Source organism: Hydractinia symbiolongicarpus, chromosome 8 (genome assembly GCF_029227915.1).
Source record: "Hydractinia symbiolongicarpus strain clone_291-10 chromosome 8, HSymV2.1, whole genome shotgun sequence".
Lineage (NCBI taxonomy): Eukaryota > Metazoa > Cnidaria > Hydrozoa > Anthoathecata > Hydractiniidae > Hydractinia > Hydractinia symbiolongicarpus.
The window spans coordinates 4,874,849-4,889,766 of record NC_079882.1 but is presented as its reverse complement, the minus strand read 5'-3'; the positions used below and the strand labels follow the sequence as shown (position 1 = coordinate 4,889,766).

The window sequence follows — 14,918 nt, the reverse complement described above, 5'->3', positions numbered from 1 at the left end:
TTTCTTCTAAACATGAATTTGAATATTATTTTGTAAAATTTTGTTTCATCTTCAACCATTTTAATTATTTTTAACAATAAAGCTGAATGTGCTTAATTTTTTTTGCCGAAACTTATTATGTTTTTAACTGAACAAAAAGTGTAAGAAAATGTCTAATTTGGTTTTTTAAAAGCGATTTGCAAGAAAGGCCTCTTTTTTAACCTCAATCATGTCGTAAAAATGCGTCAGTTATTGTTAAATATATGAATTTTACGAGAAAGCGGCGTAACACTACTTCCGAAAATCTATACCATAAAAAAGGTGTAGTTTACACTGCTTCCGTGCCTATAAGTGTATATTTCCAGGAACCATAGCTATCACAGAGTAATCTTATAACAGGTGCGCGAAATAATTTTATAACCGGTGGGCGAAATAATTACGTCGGTTAATTTCCGTGGGTTATTCCACGGGTTAAACGACTAGTCTCTATAATAATAGCCGTATTTTGTTTGTTCAAAAGGGTTACCGATATTCCTTTGATCTTTCCGCGAACTTTTGAAAACCAGGGGGTTGTTTAATTGGAAATCTTAGGATTTATCAAAATAAATTACAGAAATTAATTTATTTTCTTACATAATTTAATTAATTTAATAATTAAACCTCTAATTTAAAAACAAATTAAGTGATTAAAATGAATTTATTATTTAAATGCGCCATTTTTAATAATAATTTACCCCCGTGACCTTAATCGCCGATTCCGCTCAGGAGCCACAGAAAACAAATAAGATGGTTTTACTGACAGTTTAACTGACTTTGTTTTGACCGCTCGCACGTGTATACCAATCAAAACGCCTGATTCCTTGAAAAACCAATCGCTTTCGCGGCCTAGACATGCCAACGAAGAAACATGATGGCCATTTTAGCTTTTAAAAAGTAATCGTGGTCAGTGTTGTTTCATGGTCGTTTCATGGTTTCGTGGTCAGTCTGTTTCACCTTTTTGTCTTCTATAAGCTTTTTATATTTGTAATATTTGTTTTTTTATGTTCTAAAATGTGAAGATAAATATATTGCCACGTTTTTTAGCTACGTACAGATCTTAAACGCACCAGTTTTAGGATTTTTGGCTAGGAACGAATATTTTGAAGGCTAGTTAGCTAATAGCCTTACTTTTTACTAATTTTGTTTGGTATAAGAGGTTTTTCTCCAACCCAACATTTATTTTTATGTCGAGGATATAGCCATTTAGCTATCTCATATATTTACCTGTTGTTATTTAAACAGAAGTTGCGACAAAGTTTTTTTGGAAAAGGGTATTACGCCTGTACACCTGTTCAACTGTACGAAGCGCTTAGCCCGATGTTAACAATGGACTGCACTTTTTGAAAAATTGGGTTACGTCTAAACTACATATGTGGAACACCGTTTACCTGTACTAAGCGCTCAGCCCATGGCGTTGTTAACGACATAAGCAACACGGTTTACCTGTATATATAACCTCTACACAGTACAGGCAACGAATAAACTAAATTTCGCCAAAGTCTTTTGTAATTGCACTGCTGACGTCAGCAAAAAATCTTAAACAACCTATTTTTCCATTGTCCTTCTGCCTAAGTGGATTTCTCAACGGGCCTTATCGACTAGTCTCTTTAATAAAAGCCGTCGTCTGTCTGTCTGTGTGTCCGCGAAAGCCGTGTCCCGTAACGAAAACACGAAATTTTTAAAATGCGCATCAATACCAAATGCGATATATTTCTGTCCACTTTGTTGCAACGGGTTAATTTAAAGGACGGGCGACCCCGTGGATTTTTTCACGGGCTTATTATAATACCCGTATGCGTTTGTCTACCACGCAAAATGGTAGCCGCAGGAGCGATATACACAAAATGCGGTAAATAAAGGACAGGCAAAACCGTGGATTTATCCACGGGTCACAGAATAGTTTAACAAAATTAGCTTTGAACAAATTTCGTGACGCTAGTTGTTAACATGCAAGTTTGAAAAATGTTTTAATAAAATATTAATTTTTACGGCGTTTAGCTTTCGGTTTCACAAATCGAAGATAACACATTCTTAATGAGGGTATTGTTAGGAAAGGCAAAAAGGTGATTGAAAAAAAACATTGTAGGTTTTACGCTGAACCTAACCTAGCCACATTTTTAGAACGATGTAAATACATTTTTATTTTGTTAATTGATTGTCAATTTAACACTCAGTGGCATTTGATTACTCTGGTAAGTTGAAAAATTGAAACTAGCTTGATATTAGCTAGCCAGCATAAGATTCAGGAAAAACAGCAAGAAGCCAGTGAAGCTATAACCTGGCTTATCTTATTGGGAATTTCATTTTGAGCTCTCCCTTTCCTCAAAACCAATATTGAAGATAGGATGACGCTAGCAGATGTACCTTAAAGGTAAGTAACATTGACTTCAGGGGAGAGTGGGGGGAGGCAGCAAAAACAGATTTCAACATCAGCAATAAAAAACAAGGCCATATTTTCTCATTGCATTATTCTAAATATTTTTCAAGGGTGTAGCTGTAGCTTAGTTGCATTAGTAATCTACAAAGCATTTTCAACATTGTTGTAATTATGTCACTGTCACACTCTCTCTCTGTCACTATTTTCTCTCTCTTTCTTATTGACTGTCAATAATCATACATTTGTATCCAGCATTGTTATGGTTAACCTTAGCTACTTACAGTAAGTAAGTAAGTAGCTAATGTGAATTCAATGTTTGAAAACGGAAGAGAATAAAAGAATAAATTGTACATGTTGCAACCAATGTTACGTATTAAAGGTTACACCTCACCTCAAAAAACCTTTTTTTCATATCCTAGATAATGTTAAACTATTACAGAATTTAAATAATAACTATGCATAATTCGGTAATATAATTTGACAGGTTTGCAAAACTTAATCGACTTTCCCTATTTATTTTACACAGTTATTTTCAGGTAAAAGGATGCTATATATCACTTTATCGTGATTACGTCCTATACCGTAGAGGAAGCGTAGACCACTACATTTTATTGTTGAACATAGACGGCAAAGTGAAGTGTTACGATTGCCTGTAGAACGGTCCAATTACGCCAAAGTATGAGAGTTTGTTGAAAGATTTTTAGCCACAACACACTCTTTTTGTACATAAGTGTGAAATGCTTGTAAATATATTTTAACTTCGAAAATACATCTTTCTACCTTTAAATTTCTTAGCAATCACTTTAGCCTATTTTGAACACAATTTAGACTTTTACCTTATTGTCCAGACTTCAGACAATACATCAGGAACTTTACGCAGTACGGGCAACTTTAACTAATTCATTGGGTCAACTTGGTTTTCTATAAAATGCGCTCGACCACTCTTTACTTCTGGTCAACTTGGTTTAAGATTTAACTTGACTTACAACATACATATCTTGCTCTTATAAGAATGTTGAAATCAATGTTCTTATCAACTAGGTTTATTTGTATAAATCTTAAAAATTTCGCAGAACTGTTGAAGTTGTTTATTTACAATAAATTATTTTCAAGGAGATCCTCAATAGTGTTGATCTGTAAAAATATTAAACCAAAAGTTTACAATGTCTTTCCTGATTAAAGCTAAAGTTTGAAAAGCATTTTGTTAAAAAAAAATTTCTTTTTGGCATGACACCGAAACCGTTTCATTAACCATTTTGTTTTTTATTAACCCTATTCCAACTGGGCTTTAAAGGGCTGAATCGTTGGGAGAGGACCATATGGTGGTCCCCCCTATGTATCTTTGACGTCATCAAAATTTTGATGAGGTCAACATTTTTGATAATTTTTGTTTTGCTTAAGGGGAAGAAATAAAGTCAATAAAATATAACAAAAGAGCTAAGTAAATATAACAGGCATAACAAGAAAAACATAACGTAAGTGATAAGTATATATAAAATATGTTCTAAAATAGTTAGAATCAATTTTTGCAATGTTTTCCTTCACCAAGAACAATTTTCAAAATGAATTGGAGAATGCTTTGAACTTTTCCCAAGTTGAAATTTATTTTGACTGAGTAAAATCACTAGAAATTTCGTCACCCCAAAAAAACTAACACGGTTTGGAATATTTAATATTTTTTTTACAAAATAGGACATAGGGAAGAGGCTTAAAATGTGATAAACATTCAGCAAGAACATCCCAAGAATAGCTGTGAATCGCTTGGAAGAGTCCTTACATTTTAGCACCAATACTAACAACATGGAGTTTAGTGTCCAACTTGTCAACCACAATAAGAAAGTCAAATTAATATCCTAACTCTAAAATCAGAGATGTGTAAAATGTGATTTTTAAATACTGCTAGACTCAATGTACACTCAATAAGCGGAGACAGATATGTGCCAGCAACATCAACAATTCTGATAAATCCATTGACTGGCTGGCTTTTTCCAAATGTGAAATACATTTGGAAAAAGCCAGCCAGTTACTCATATCATCTTCTGTTCAAAGCTAGCTAGCTATTTTTCATTTATCAACAAAAAAAATAATTAAAAACCTTTAAAAAATGTTTTTCAGGCTTTCGAAGGAAAATTAAATTTCCACGTCTATCCAGAATTTTCAGGGATAACGGAAAATTTATGTAATTAGAATGTTGGCTGTTACTTTCTGCAATTAAAAAACGAACGATGATATCTGCATTTTACATCGGATAGAGCGTGTAGTACAGGTAGACAGTTTCGCACATTCACAATTTAGCTTCGTATCGTCTTATTACAAGCTTCCACTTCCACTCTTTCGGCAATGTGCTGTTTTAGATGCAATGTTTTCTCTAAATAAAAAATATACACTTCATTTCAATTAAACTTAAAATCATACAACCCAATGTATGTTGGCCACCTGGATGTATCTGAGACACCCAACGAACTTTTTTTGTAGCATGAATTCCAAAGATTGGGAAAAGTTACTTGTGTATTTTTATGATTTCCATTTTTTTACTCAAAATCAATACTAAAGACATTGTAATTGAACAAAAACAATTAAAGCATTATAAAGTGCCATATGGGGTTTAACGCTGAATACACTTAGCAGGGAGTGTAAATTTCGCCTCCCTGCCAATTTTTTTGTGGACAGCCCTTATTTCACTATTTTGTATAGCTACCAACTACTACAACCTGCGAAATTTATTTGTTATTGCTCGACACTGCCTATTAAACTTCCATGAAACCCCTGTTATCAGAAAAATATACATACCTCTAGAAATAAGATTGGAATTTAAAATTTGCACCATAACACTATTTTTTCAGAACAATTATTGTACATAATTTTTATACATGATAAACTGGATTATTCGATCTTTTTATATTATTTTTCCGGAAGCAGGTATTTTGGCAATTTGTGATGTTTAAAAAAACTAATTTCATAGAATGGGCTTTTTATCCATCAACCTGCTGCGCTTATTGGGAGATCGGAAGAAAAAGGTAAGATAGAAACGCCGTCAGATATGAAAAAATACAAACAGCCCTGGGACCGATATCGGTAAAAACCGAATAGTATGTAAATAAGGTAATTTCGCACAAATTCGTTCCATATTGAAGTAATTAGACTCATTATCAGCCAATTTGTCCTAATATATATTTAATAAATCCTGCACGAAACTAAATTTATGTGCTGAGTAAAGTTACAGACATCCATTTAAAACAAAGAAATACCGGTATCATTATTTTATACCGGTATAAGATATCATCAAGCTTATACTTTATGTTGGTTTTTAGATTATCAAAACTTGATCTCAATGTAAATAGCTTCGAAAGTAAATAGAGCCTGTCTTAGATCGATTCTTTGTCACCTTTTCAGAAAGAAAGAAAGAGATTACAGTCATGAATGTAAAGGAAATTCGTTCGAATAAAAAACTGAATAAAAACTGAACTTTTTATTAAGATACCGGTTCAAAATGTACTCGTGAAATAAACATCGTTATGAGAAAACCGGGCATTGATTTGCAGAACAAGTGCTGATGTAACCTAATCGTGTAAATACATTTCCATCTTCACGCTGTTACAAACGATGAGTCATCTCTTTTTCCAATATAGCTTTGTGTACATTGAGATTATAATTAATAAGGTTTCTTATTACTGTTTTTGTTTATGAATTCAAAAATATCTCTATGATCGCCCTATTTAGTTAGTTCATAACGCAAAGACCATTTTGTGTTTAGGAATGCACGAAAAATCTTTCCTCGAAAATGATAAAAGAGACCTTATGAAAAAGACTCTTGTTTTGCCGTTTATATTTACTTAAGTAGCTTTAAAATTTCAAATAAATCGACCAACCAGAAAGCTGTTATCAGATCGGTACCATGACTAGCAATAGAAAAAAATAACAGTCCGATATCAAAAACAGTCTATTGTTCAGTTTTAGTTCCTTCCTTACTTCTTTTATTTCTTGCTTGGAGACATTCATGAAGACTTTTTTCATTCTCTGAAGATTACAATTTTTTAAGCGAAAAATTTGTGTTTATTCCCAAATTATGATAGAAAAATAAAAACAAGATATAACTAATTGGTTAAAATATGCACAAGCTTGTCAGAGACACAAAGATACAAAGATACAAAGATCTCGTAAAAACCTGAGTTTTTTTATTGACCTCACATGACCATCACTGAACTAACAAGTTGATTTCACCATATTGCATCTATTCGAACATGTCATCACATGAGATTAATGAATTTGTACATATGTATTTTTTCATTTTTTCTAATGTTATTGTGGGTAATGGCACTGATGACGAAATAACTTCGAAAAGCTTCTGCTTATTTCAACTCATTACTTATATCTCGTTTTCCAGTAGTTTACTTTAAGGGCATTATTAGGACAGCAGCGTATTTTCAGCTTTTGCAATACTTCACTTTAAACCGCTAGTCTTGTACAGAGTTGCAAAAAGAGTGAAGATAACGGATAACCTTAACGATTTTGCCTGAAAACAATAACAGATGCGGCTATTCTAATCTTACCTGTTAAAGTAATGATACTTTAGTGTGGTCTAGCAAAATGCAAGCTAATTTAAGTTGTGCCATAAAGCCACAGTAGTGTGTGGTTTAAATACGTTACCTTTGAAAGCCATTTAAAAGAAGCGCGTAAATGTATACTTTATTTAGCTTGTGAAAAATTTAAAACATATGACTTACAGATTTATTTTGTGAATTGACAGATTATATAAGTGATTAATCACTTGTTTTCTTTAGCTTGACAGTAAAAGTTTAAATTTTTATATGACTCTGTGTGAAAGCTTTAAAATCTCTCTTTATGTTTTAACTGCAACACGTGCTACTACTTTTGTTCTAAATGTTTGTAACTTTGATGAACAAAACCATTAACGTTTAATATGTCATATTCTGCCAGCATAAATGCATGGGTTTGTTAAGATAATAATACTTCCAAGAAAATCATAGCTAACTCTATTAATGGCTTATAAGCCGTTTAAACATTCTTTATGAAATAATAATGACTGGTATTGTGACGAGTGTAAAATACTGGAGAAGGAAGTTTCTTAATTATTTAAAAAGGACTAGTTCTCCGCTACGTGAGAGAAAATGTTTTATTTCCTTCATGAAAAAATCCTATTTCTTTGCTTTTTTTCCTGCACATCAAATAAAAAAAAAAAAAAGAGAAAGAACAGAATAAATATAAATGTGTCATAAGCATTTCTATATTCGCACGGATTTTGAATAATAAAGTTAATTACAACAACATAAATACCATACAGTATAATAAAATAAATTTAAACGCAAAATAGAATGTTCTTTTTAAGCAGTTTCCTGATTGCCTCCAATTCAGTTAGCACATATATTTTCTTTGCTCTGATTTTTCATGGCAGTCTACTTTTCCAACCTTACATATTTTCAAAACACTAACATGCTCTCTCAAATGTTGTCGACCAAGAATTTACAATTTCACCATGCGGGCAATCTAATATTCTCTCTTCTTCATTTTCTTTAAGATTTTTTCAAATAGAAACTTTTTTGCTGCCAATGTACCCGAACTTTTCGCTATGCAAATTCTTACACATTGTTTCTTTCCATTGAAGCAAATAGTCATCTCGTTTTCATCTATTGCCTGACATTGAGCAAAGTTAGTCTGGCATTGATAGATGCATTTACCATATGGTGATACAGTAGTATGAGAATAGGTAATTGCGCATATCAGTATGTAATACAACAGAATGTTTTTTCTTTCCATTTTCTATTGGTTTCTATGGAAAAATATTTTTTTAGTGTTAGTTCCTAATTCATGTTGAATATGCAAGTTATAAAACATCTTTAGCAATCTTTTATTGCTAATCATTGATAAAACCAAGCATGTTCTTCTTCTTGATTAGTTGCAAAACAATAATAATCAACAACCTTTTTCCTAGGTGGAATATGGCAAGGTTTATATATTTCCCATTTTTTAAAAATAACTTAGTGATGAATGAAAAGTCAAAAAGAGAAAAAAAACAAAAACTTACACGTAAAAAAAGTTAAAGAGCCACAAGCTTTTTCTTGCAAGGTAAAATTAACAGAAAACCTTATACGGACAAGGCCATCAATGAAAGCCTTAAGATAATAAATCTACAACCAAAATTGTCATAGCATTATATTCATTAGACGTATTTCTCAAATTTTAACTTAAAGCGTTTTAAAGATCCTAATATTCATAACTCCTAGATCTTGCAACGTTTATATTTTTGATAAATGTAAAATTGGATTTTATTTGGTGCTTGGTGATTTTGTGCGTGTCTATCACGACCCACTTGGGCGGAAAACACAGACAGTAGCATCATTCGATTTTCGCATATCGCATATATCTCAGACATCGTGCATCCGTAGCACAAACCGCAATTTAACTACAATTTTCAACAAAACATGGCAGGATAGAGAATAAGCGCAAGTACTTTAATATTTAGTTATGATAGATAAAATAATGAAACCTATCAAGCATGGAAAATGTTAAAAAACATCCATACCTTAAAAACTTTAACGTCTTGTTGATGTGCTGTTCCAAGGGTATCGAAAATAAAATAATCAAGCCAAGTAACTTCAGGTTATTTTATAGACTTGAATGACGTTTGTAAAGGACCCAGTGACGTTTGTTTGCACAATTTACCAAACATTAAGATCAATTGTTATGTTGGTTCCTATACTTGTTGCATAAAACACATATCTGATTATGATTCAACACGATTTTGTTTTGTTTTAAGTAAATTTTTTCTTATGCGGTACAGAAATAGTTTGCTCATATCCTTCAATAACGTTTCTAATTTTAAAATGTATGCGAAAAAAAATGCTGCTTTCATAGTGGTCAGTTATATCGAAGCCATGCGTAGGTTCGTTAAAGTACTGGAACTTTTGAACAATGTTTGGATTGATAAAGAAGCCTTTCTCAAGAATGGAATCAGTGAACTCCGTACTTAGGTTAAATTACTTGTTGCTGAGAAATGCAGAATAGCTCATAAAAGCTGATTTTTTCTGATATTCCTATTCTTCTTTTTCCATGGAATCTAATAAAGTAGAAATTAAAAACGTATACAAAATTGGCACATTTCAAGTATAAAAATAATTTGCTTCCAATGTAGAATATAGCTTTTTCTCATCGATGTTTGCTTAGAAATACAAAGACACCCGAGTATTTTATTAGAATTGTTTTGGGTGGAATTCGATATCACGATCAGACAATTTTTCTGCAATTAACATTCGCTGATCTATTAAGTGAGATTATAAAATTATAATAAAAAAATTCTCTTCACAGCAGGTAAAAAAAATAATTGAAAACTAACCTTAACCCTATCAAAAATAACTTATTGCAATTCCCATGAAAAAATCCACTTTTGCCGATGAATGATGATTTTAGACATTTGATGACGTCAGCAATAACTTGTCCGTATACAAACACGTTTTCTTCAGAAGTTTGCCTACTCGTTGCCTGTATCATTTTGTCAGAATAATGCATTGACGTCGTGTCGCAGCGTAAAATGAGTCATGACATAAGTTGTCCGGCATCTTGAAGAAAAATAAAAACATCTCCAATGCCAATCATAGATGTGATTATTGTGTTACCCGTATAGACTAGTTGTAACGCCTCATTAAAAATCTACTTAAGCAGAAAAACATAAAAAAAAACAATGGAAAATGTAATTACTGTTAAACATTTGAATAATTTCCATGTCAAGAACCATCAAATCAAGATTTTTTTTTTCGTTAATTTAGCCGTTAAGTCTACTATAAAGACTTTGAACACTGGTCAACAATTTAGAACATACGACGTCCATTGTTACTACCCGTTCACAAAACTTTAACTTCAAATAAATGTACTAGCGAAAAATTTGTGTAAATGGCAGAACACGTTTATAGCATATTTTATATACTTTGATAAAGCTTGATGTAAAAAATATAAACAACTTTACAAAAGTCAAAAACACGCTGATAAATTATAATAGATTACCAGATGGCCCGTGATCTTATCAGTCATTAAAATGTTAAAAAGAAAGAAACTATTGCTTTTGTTACAACAGGTACCTTAATTGCAAGGTCACCATACCAAAATAACCATGTAGCTATAACATAGCTCCGTTTGTTTCGCATGATGAAAGATGGAAGTTTTTTGCAGCATATTTCTTTCAAGCTAAGATATTTTTTTTTTACATTTTAAGCATATTTAAATGCTTGGAGCCATATAGAAATCCTTCAAGTTTATAAGGTTTTACTTTGGAACATAACATATAAATTCAACACGATCCTGAAAGAATGTTACTGGCTTTGTTTAGATAGCTCACATTTTAACCCTATTCGGTCCGGGGGGGGGATTCCGCCCCCCTGACGGTTTTTTTTATAACTCCTGATTGCTTTGTTATATGGCTATGATACTTACTGAGTTTCAACATTTATCCATTAGACACCTGCATGCTAAATTTTTAGGTCCCATACCTTTCAGAGGCTTTGATATTGGCCATTACTCGAAACTACCCCTAAAAATCTCTATGAAATCCTTATAATGAGGAAAATATAATAACTCCTGTTAGGATTATCCTTAGAACTTAAAACTTGCAACACAACTTTGTTTCATCAAGAAGAATTATTTTGAATAAATTTGGACACGTGACGATTCCGATTTCCCGATTTTGTCGGATTTTACCCGAAAATCGAAAAAAAAAAACGGATTTTTTATCCGATCCATGTAAAAACCGGAAGATATGTTAAATAACATTTATTTAGCTTTCAGAAACTTCAAACAGAATGTAAAAATTCGCTCTAGAACAAAAGTAATTACATTTTAAGCAGATAGTGTCATTTTTAACGATTTTCAGACTTCTGATGACGTTACAGAAAATGTGCTGACGCAAGCAAAAATTTATTGCCGCCATTTTGTTCCTTTTGTGACGTACTATAAGTTTACCAAGCTTGATTCAATTTGAACAATCCTATGAAAAGTTATTGAGGGTGGGCGGAATCCGCCCCCCCCCCCCCGGTCAAAGTATGTTCGAAAAACCCCGTACCGAATAGGGTTAATAATGTCTTATTATTGCCTACTCTTAGCTACTGTTATGATCATCTGGCTAAAGTGCAAGTACCCAGCAGAAATATTACAAAACTCACATTTTTTATTAATCGGTAACAACCGCCGAGCTTAAAGGAGAGGCGAACAAGAAACTATTTTGTGGCAGCCAGAAAATAAATTTTAAGCGAGAGAAATATATATATATAGATTTCTAAATCCTAAAATCTGCTAAGATAACTACTATAATACCAAATAAAAAACTATATTTCACGACTAACTACCTATATATCTTTCTAACAACATTTGTACAGAAATTCCATGCCTGCATGGGGTGAAAATAAGTAGGTTTTAAATGTACTCTTTAGTATACATCAAAAATAACATCTTTTACTTGAGATAACTAAAAATATTTTACGTACTATTTTAGTAACAGCTTTTTATAACCTTTGTTTAAACTTCTTTGAACTAAAAAAATATCTGTCATAACCAACAACAATATTTTTTCATGTTTTGAGTCCCTTTTCCACAACATGCTACCAACTTCGAACGATAAAGTTTGTTATCATGAGATGGCGCCAAATTTGAATAAATATACAGAGCGGAAACCTTCAACAAATCGAACGTGCAATATGGTGGCTTCATCTTTCTTCATTGATTTTCTACTTTCTTTATCTTTACTCGCTATTTTATTGGCAAGTTAAGTAGTACAAAATAATAAAAATATATTCTTTACATGTAGCTCAACATTTTTGCCATTTTGATCTTCAACTTTTTCTTATTAAATCACTTTGTGTACATTGACCCCATGACCATCACAATAGAGAAATATATCCCATTGTTTTTTAATTTAGCCACCCGTTTGACAAATGCGTAAAAATACTCAATTATAAATAATTCAGCACTCACAAAAATGTAAACAAAATGATGTATGGTTTATAGTTATAGTTTATGGAGCAGGCGACCAAACCAATCAGTCTGGTCTTTAAAATCAACACTTTTCATAAACTTTTATTCAGCAGTCGTGCCGCAACGCAGTTCGCCTTTCCTTTAAAATTAGTCTTTGCTAAGTTCGAACGACAGAGTTCTAGCTGTAGATAATGCTAATAGTCAGTGTAATTTTAGTTCGTATGTAAATCCTAAAAGTTTGTGTAGCTATCTAGCTAACATTTTTCACGATAAACGGTTTCAAATATTTAAATGTAACTAGGTGATATATATGCATAATCACTTTCTTTTTTTAATTAGTTTAAGTAATTTTGTGCCCAAAAATTTTGCGCTCTTAAAATATTTTCGTAGAGAAACCTTTTTTTAAGTTTTAAATATTTCGTTCTCTTTATCAATTTTTTCATGGTGGGTAGCTAAGTTAGCTTCCCACTTGCATATAATTCGATTGAATATTTATTCATACTACGTTACAATACAAAGAATAATAGTTATTAGTGAATGAATTTAGGCATCTAGATATTTTAACCAAAATTTATTTAAGCAATTTTAGTCATAATAAATTGTAAAGATTTAGTATTAATATAGAATATACCAATGCATAAAGTTATGTAAAGATTTACAAAAAAATACACAGCTTAGTACTTGCTTAAACGATTTACAAGAAAACTAAATATCTTAAAGAAAAATTTAAAATAAATATTGCTAACTTCAAGTGGATTTTAATTAATACTGTATTTATTGCGTTAAGAATGTTTTGTTGTACGTGAAAACATGAAAAATATCTATGGAAATTAAAGCATAAAAAATTTCCAGTATTTAACCAAACAAACAAAACTAAAGGAGTCATACTTACTAATCGAGAATAGCTCTGTTTCAGCATGATACTATATTTGGCCACTTCTTTTTCGTGTACATGTTTAAGGATACCCATGATGAGAATATTGTCTGATATTTTCTAAACTTCGAAATGAAAGTATATATTTTCTAAAAGCCAGATTCATTTCCTATCAAATGTTATTTTTGTAATTAAATAATAAACTGGAAAAACGTAGAAAAATATCGTAAACCTTTTCGAGTTGCCCACTCTTGAGCCTAAAAGATACATTCATTTAAAGCTCATCGCATAAAGTGACTCTATATAAATCTACTCCATCTGAGTACTATAACAACGTCTCGGTTTTACTTTTTAAGGTGAAGTTCAGAGATTATTTCGCAAAGTTGCTTTTCGTGATTCTCTGTTATACTTTTTTACCATCAAACTGTAAAAATAAACTTTACAATTTAGTTTTCAGAAAAAAGCAGGCACTTTTTTGCGAGCTCAGTATGCCCATAACAAGTTTTTACCATTGAGATATCAAGATTTAAACTCAAATTAGGTTTTATTGAAAAGAACTAAGAAAAAAAATGTTTGTTATTTTATATTTTTCTTTTTTTCATCTTTCTCCTGTAAAAAATAAATATTCTTTATTTAAAATAAATGTTCTATAAGTTATAATCTTTCTAATAATAAAAAAATAACGTTGGATGTTTCATGTCCTCTTAATTCATCAGTTTAATTGAAAAATAAAAAGTAATAATAATCAAAAAAGGTAGTAATAATAAATGTTAAAAGAATACAATACAATTCAAGTTGTCCTCTTTTTCGATATAAATCTCTGATATTCTCAAGACTGACAGAAGGAGAGTCAATAGAAACATCGATAACAGTCAAATACAAACATGTTTGTCAGCAAAAGCGCTTAAAATGATAATAAAATGTGACAAAACTTTATGATGTTATACACAGGTGGTTGCTAGCGAAAACACTATTTTAATTCACGAAGGATTTTAACTTCATGTTTATTTTGACTTTCTTTTGATCATGTTGTTTTGAAGTTCAATATCCCTTGAGCATTGAAATTTATAAGACGACATATTAGAATGACATTGATCTATATCAAAAGATGAATTTTCCCGGCTCGTTGAAAACGGCGAATCTACCGACATTTCTTTCCTGTGGTATTTAAAGTAAAGTTTGAATTTGAATATTTATCACATCTATTAAAAATTATCATTGATATTCGTAACAACTATTAGCAATTAACTTTAAGTCACTGATAAATTAGAAAAATATCAAAATATTACGTTAATTTTATAAAACTTACATCAGTCATATTTTTACAGTTAAGTACCCATAACTGTATTCCCCGAGGGTCATATAATTGTATTATTAAGTTAAGTATTTGTGTCTGTGATTACGAAAACTTATTTCTAAAACTTTTTTGATCTGTAACTTGTAAGAAGGAAAAACATCTTTTAAATTTGTACTAGGCTTGTCTCTTACATGATCTTTTTGTTGTTATGATAATTTTTGTCAGTTGCCGTGTATAATTATTCCAAATTTGAAACATGGCGCGCTCATTGGTTTTTAATAAACAATTAACATCGCGCTATGATTGGTTAATAAAATTCTACTTAATTTTCCTAATGATGTAAATAAATATGGCGCACTCCAAAAGCAAATTTTTAA

General features: G+C 31.3%; 1 long non-coding RNA gene across 1 annotated transcript; it reads right to left on the bottom strand.

Annotated features, from left to right (window-relative positions):
• Positions 1–2,508: 2,508 nt before the first annotated feature.
• On the bottom strand, positions 2,509–10,169 carry LOC130655569 (uncharacterized). The gene is made up of 4 exons (XR_008984690.1): positions 9,747–10,169; positions 8,937–9,470; positions 7,120–8,183; positions 2,509–4,763 (listed from the first exon to the last, which is right to left on the bottom strand). It is a non-coding gene; the product is annotated as an uncharacterized LOC130655569 (long non-coding RNA).
• Between the last annotated feature and the right edge of the window lie 4,749 nt (positions 10,170–14,918).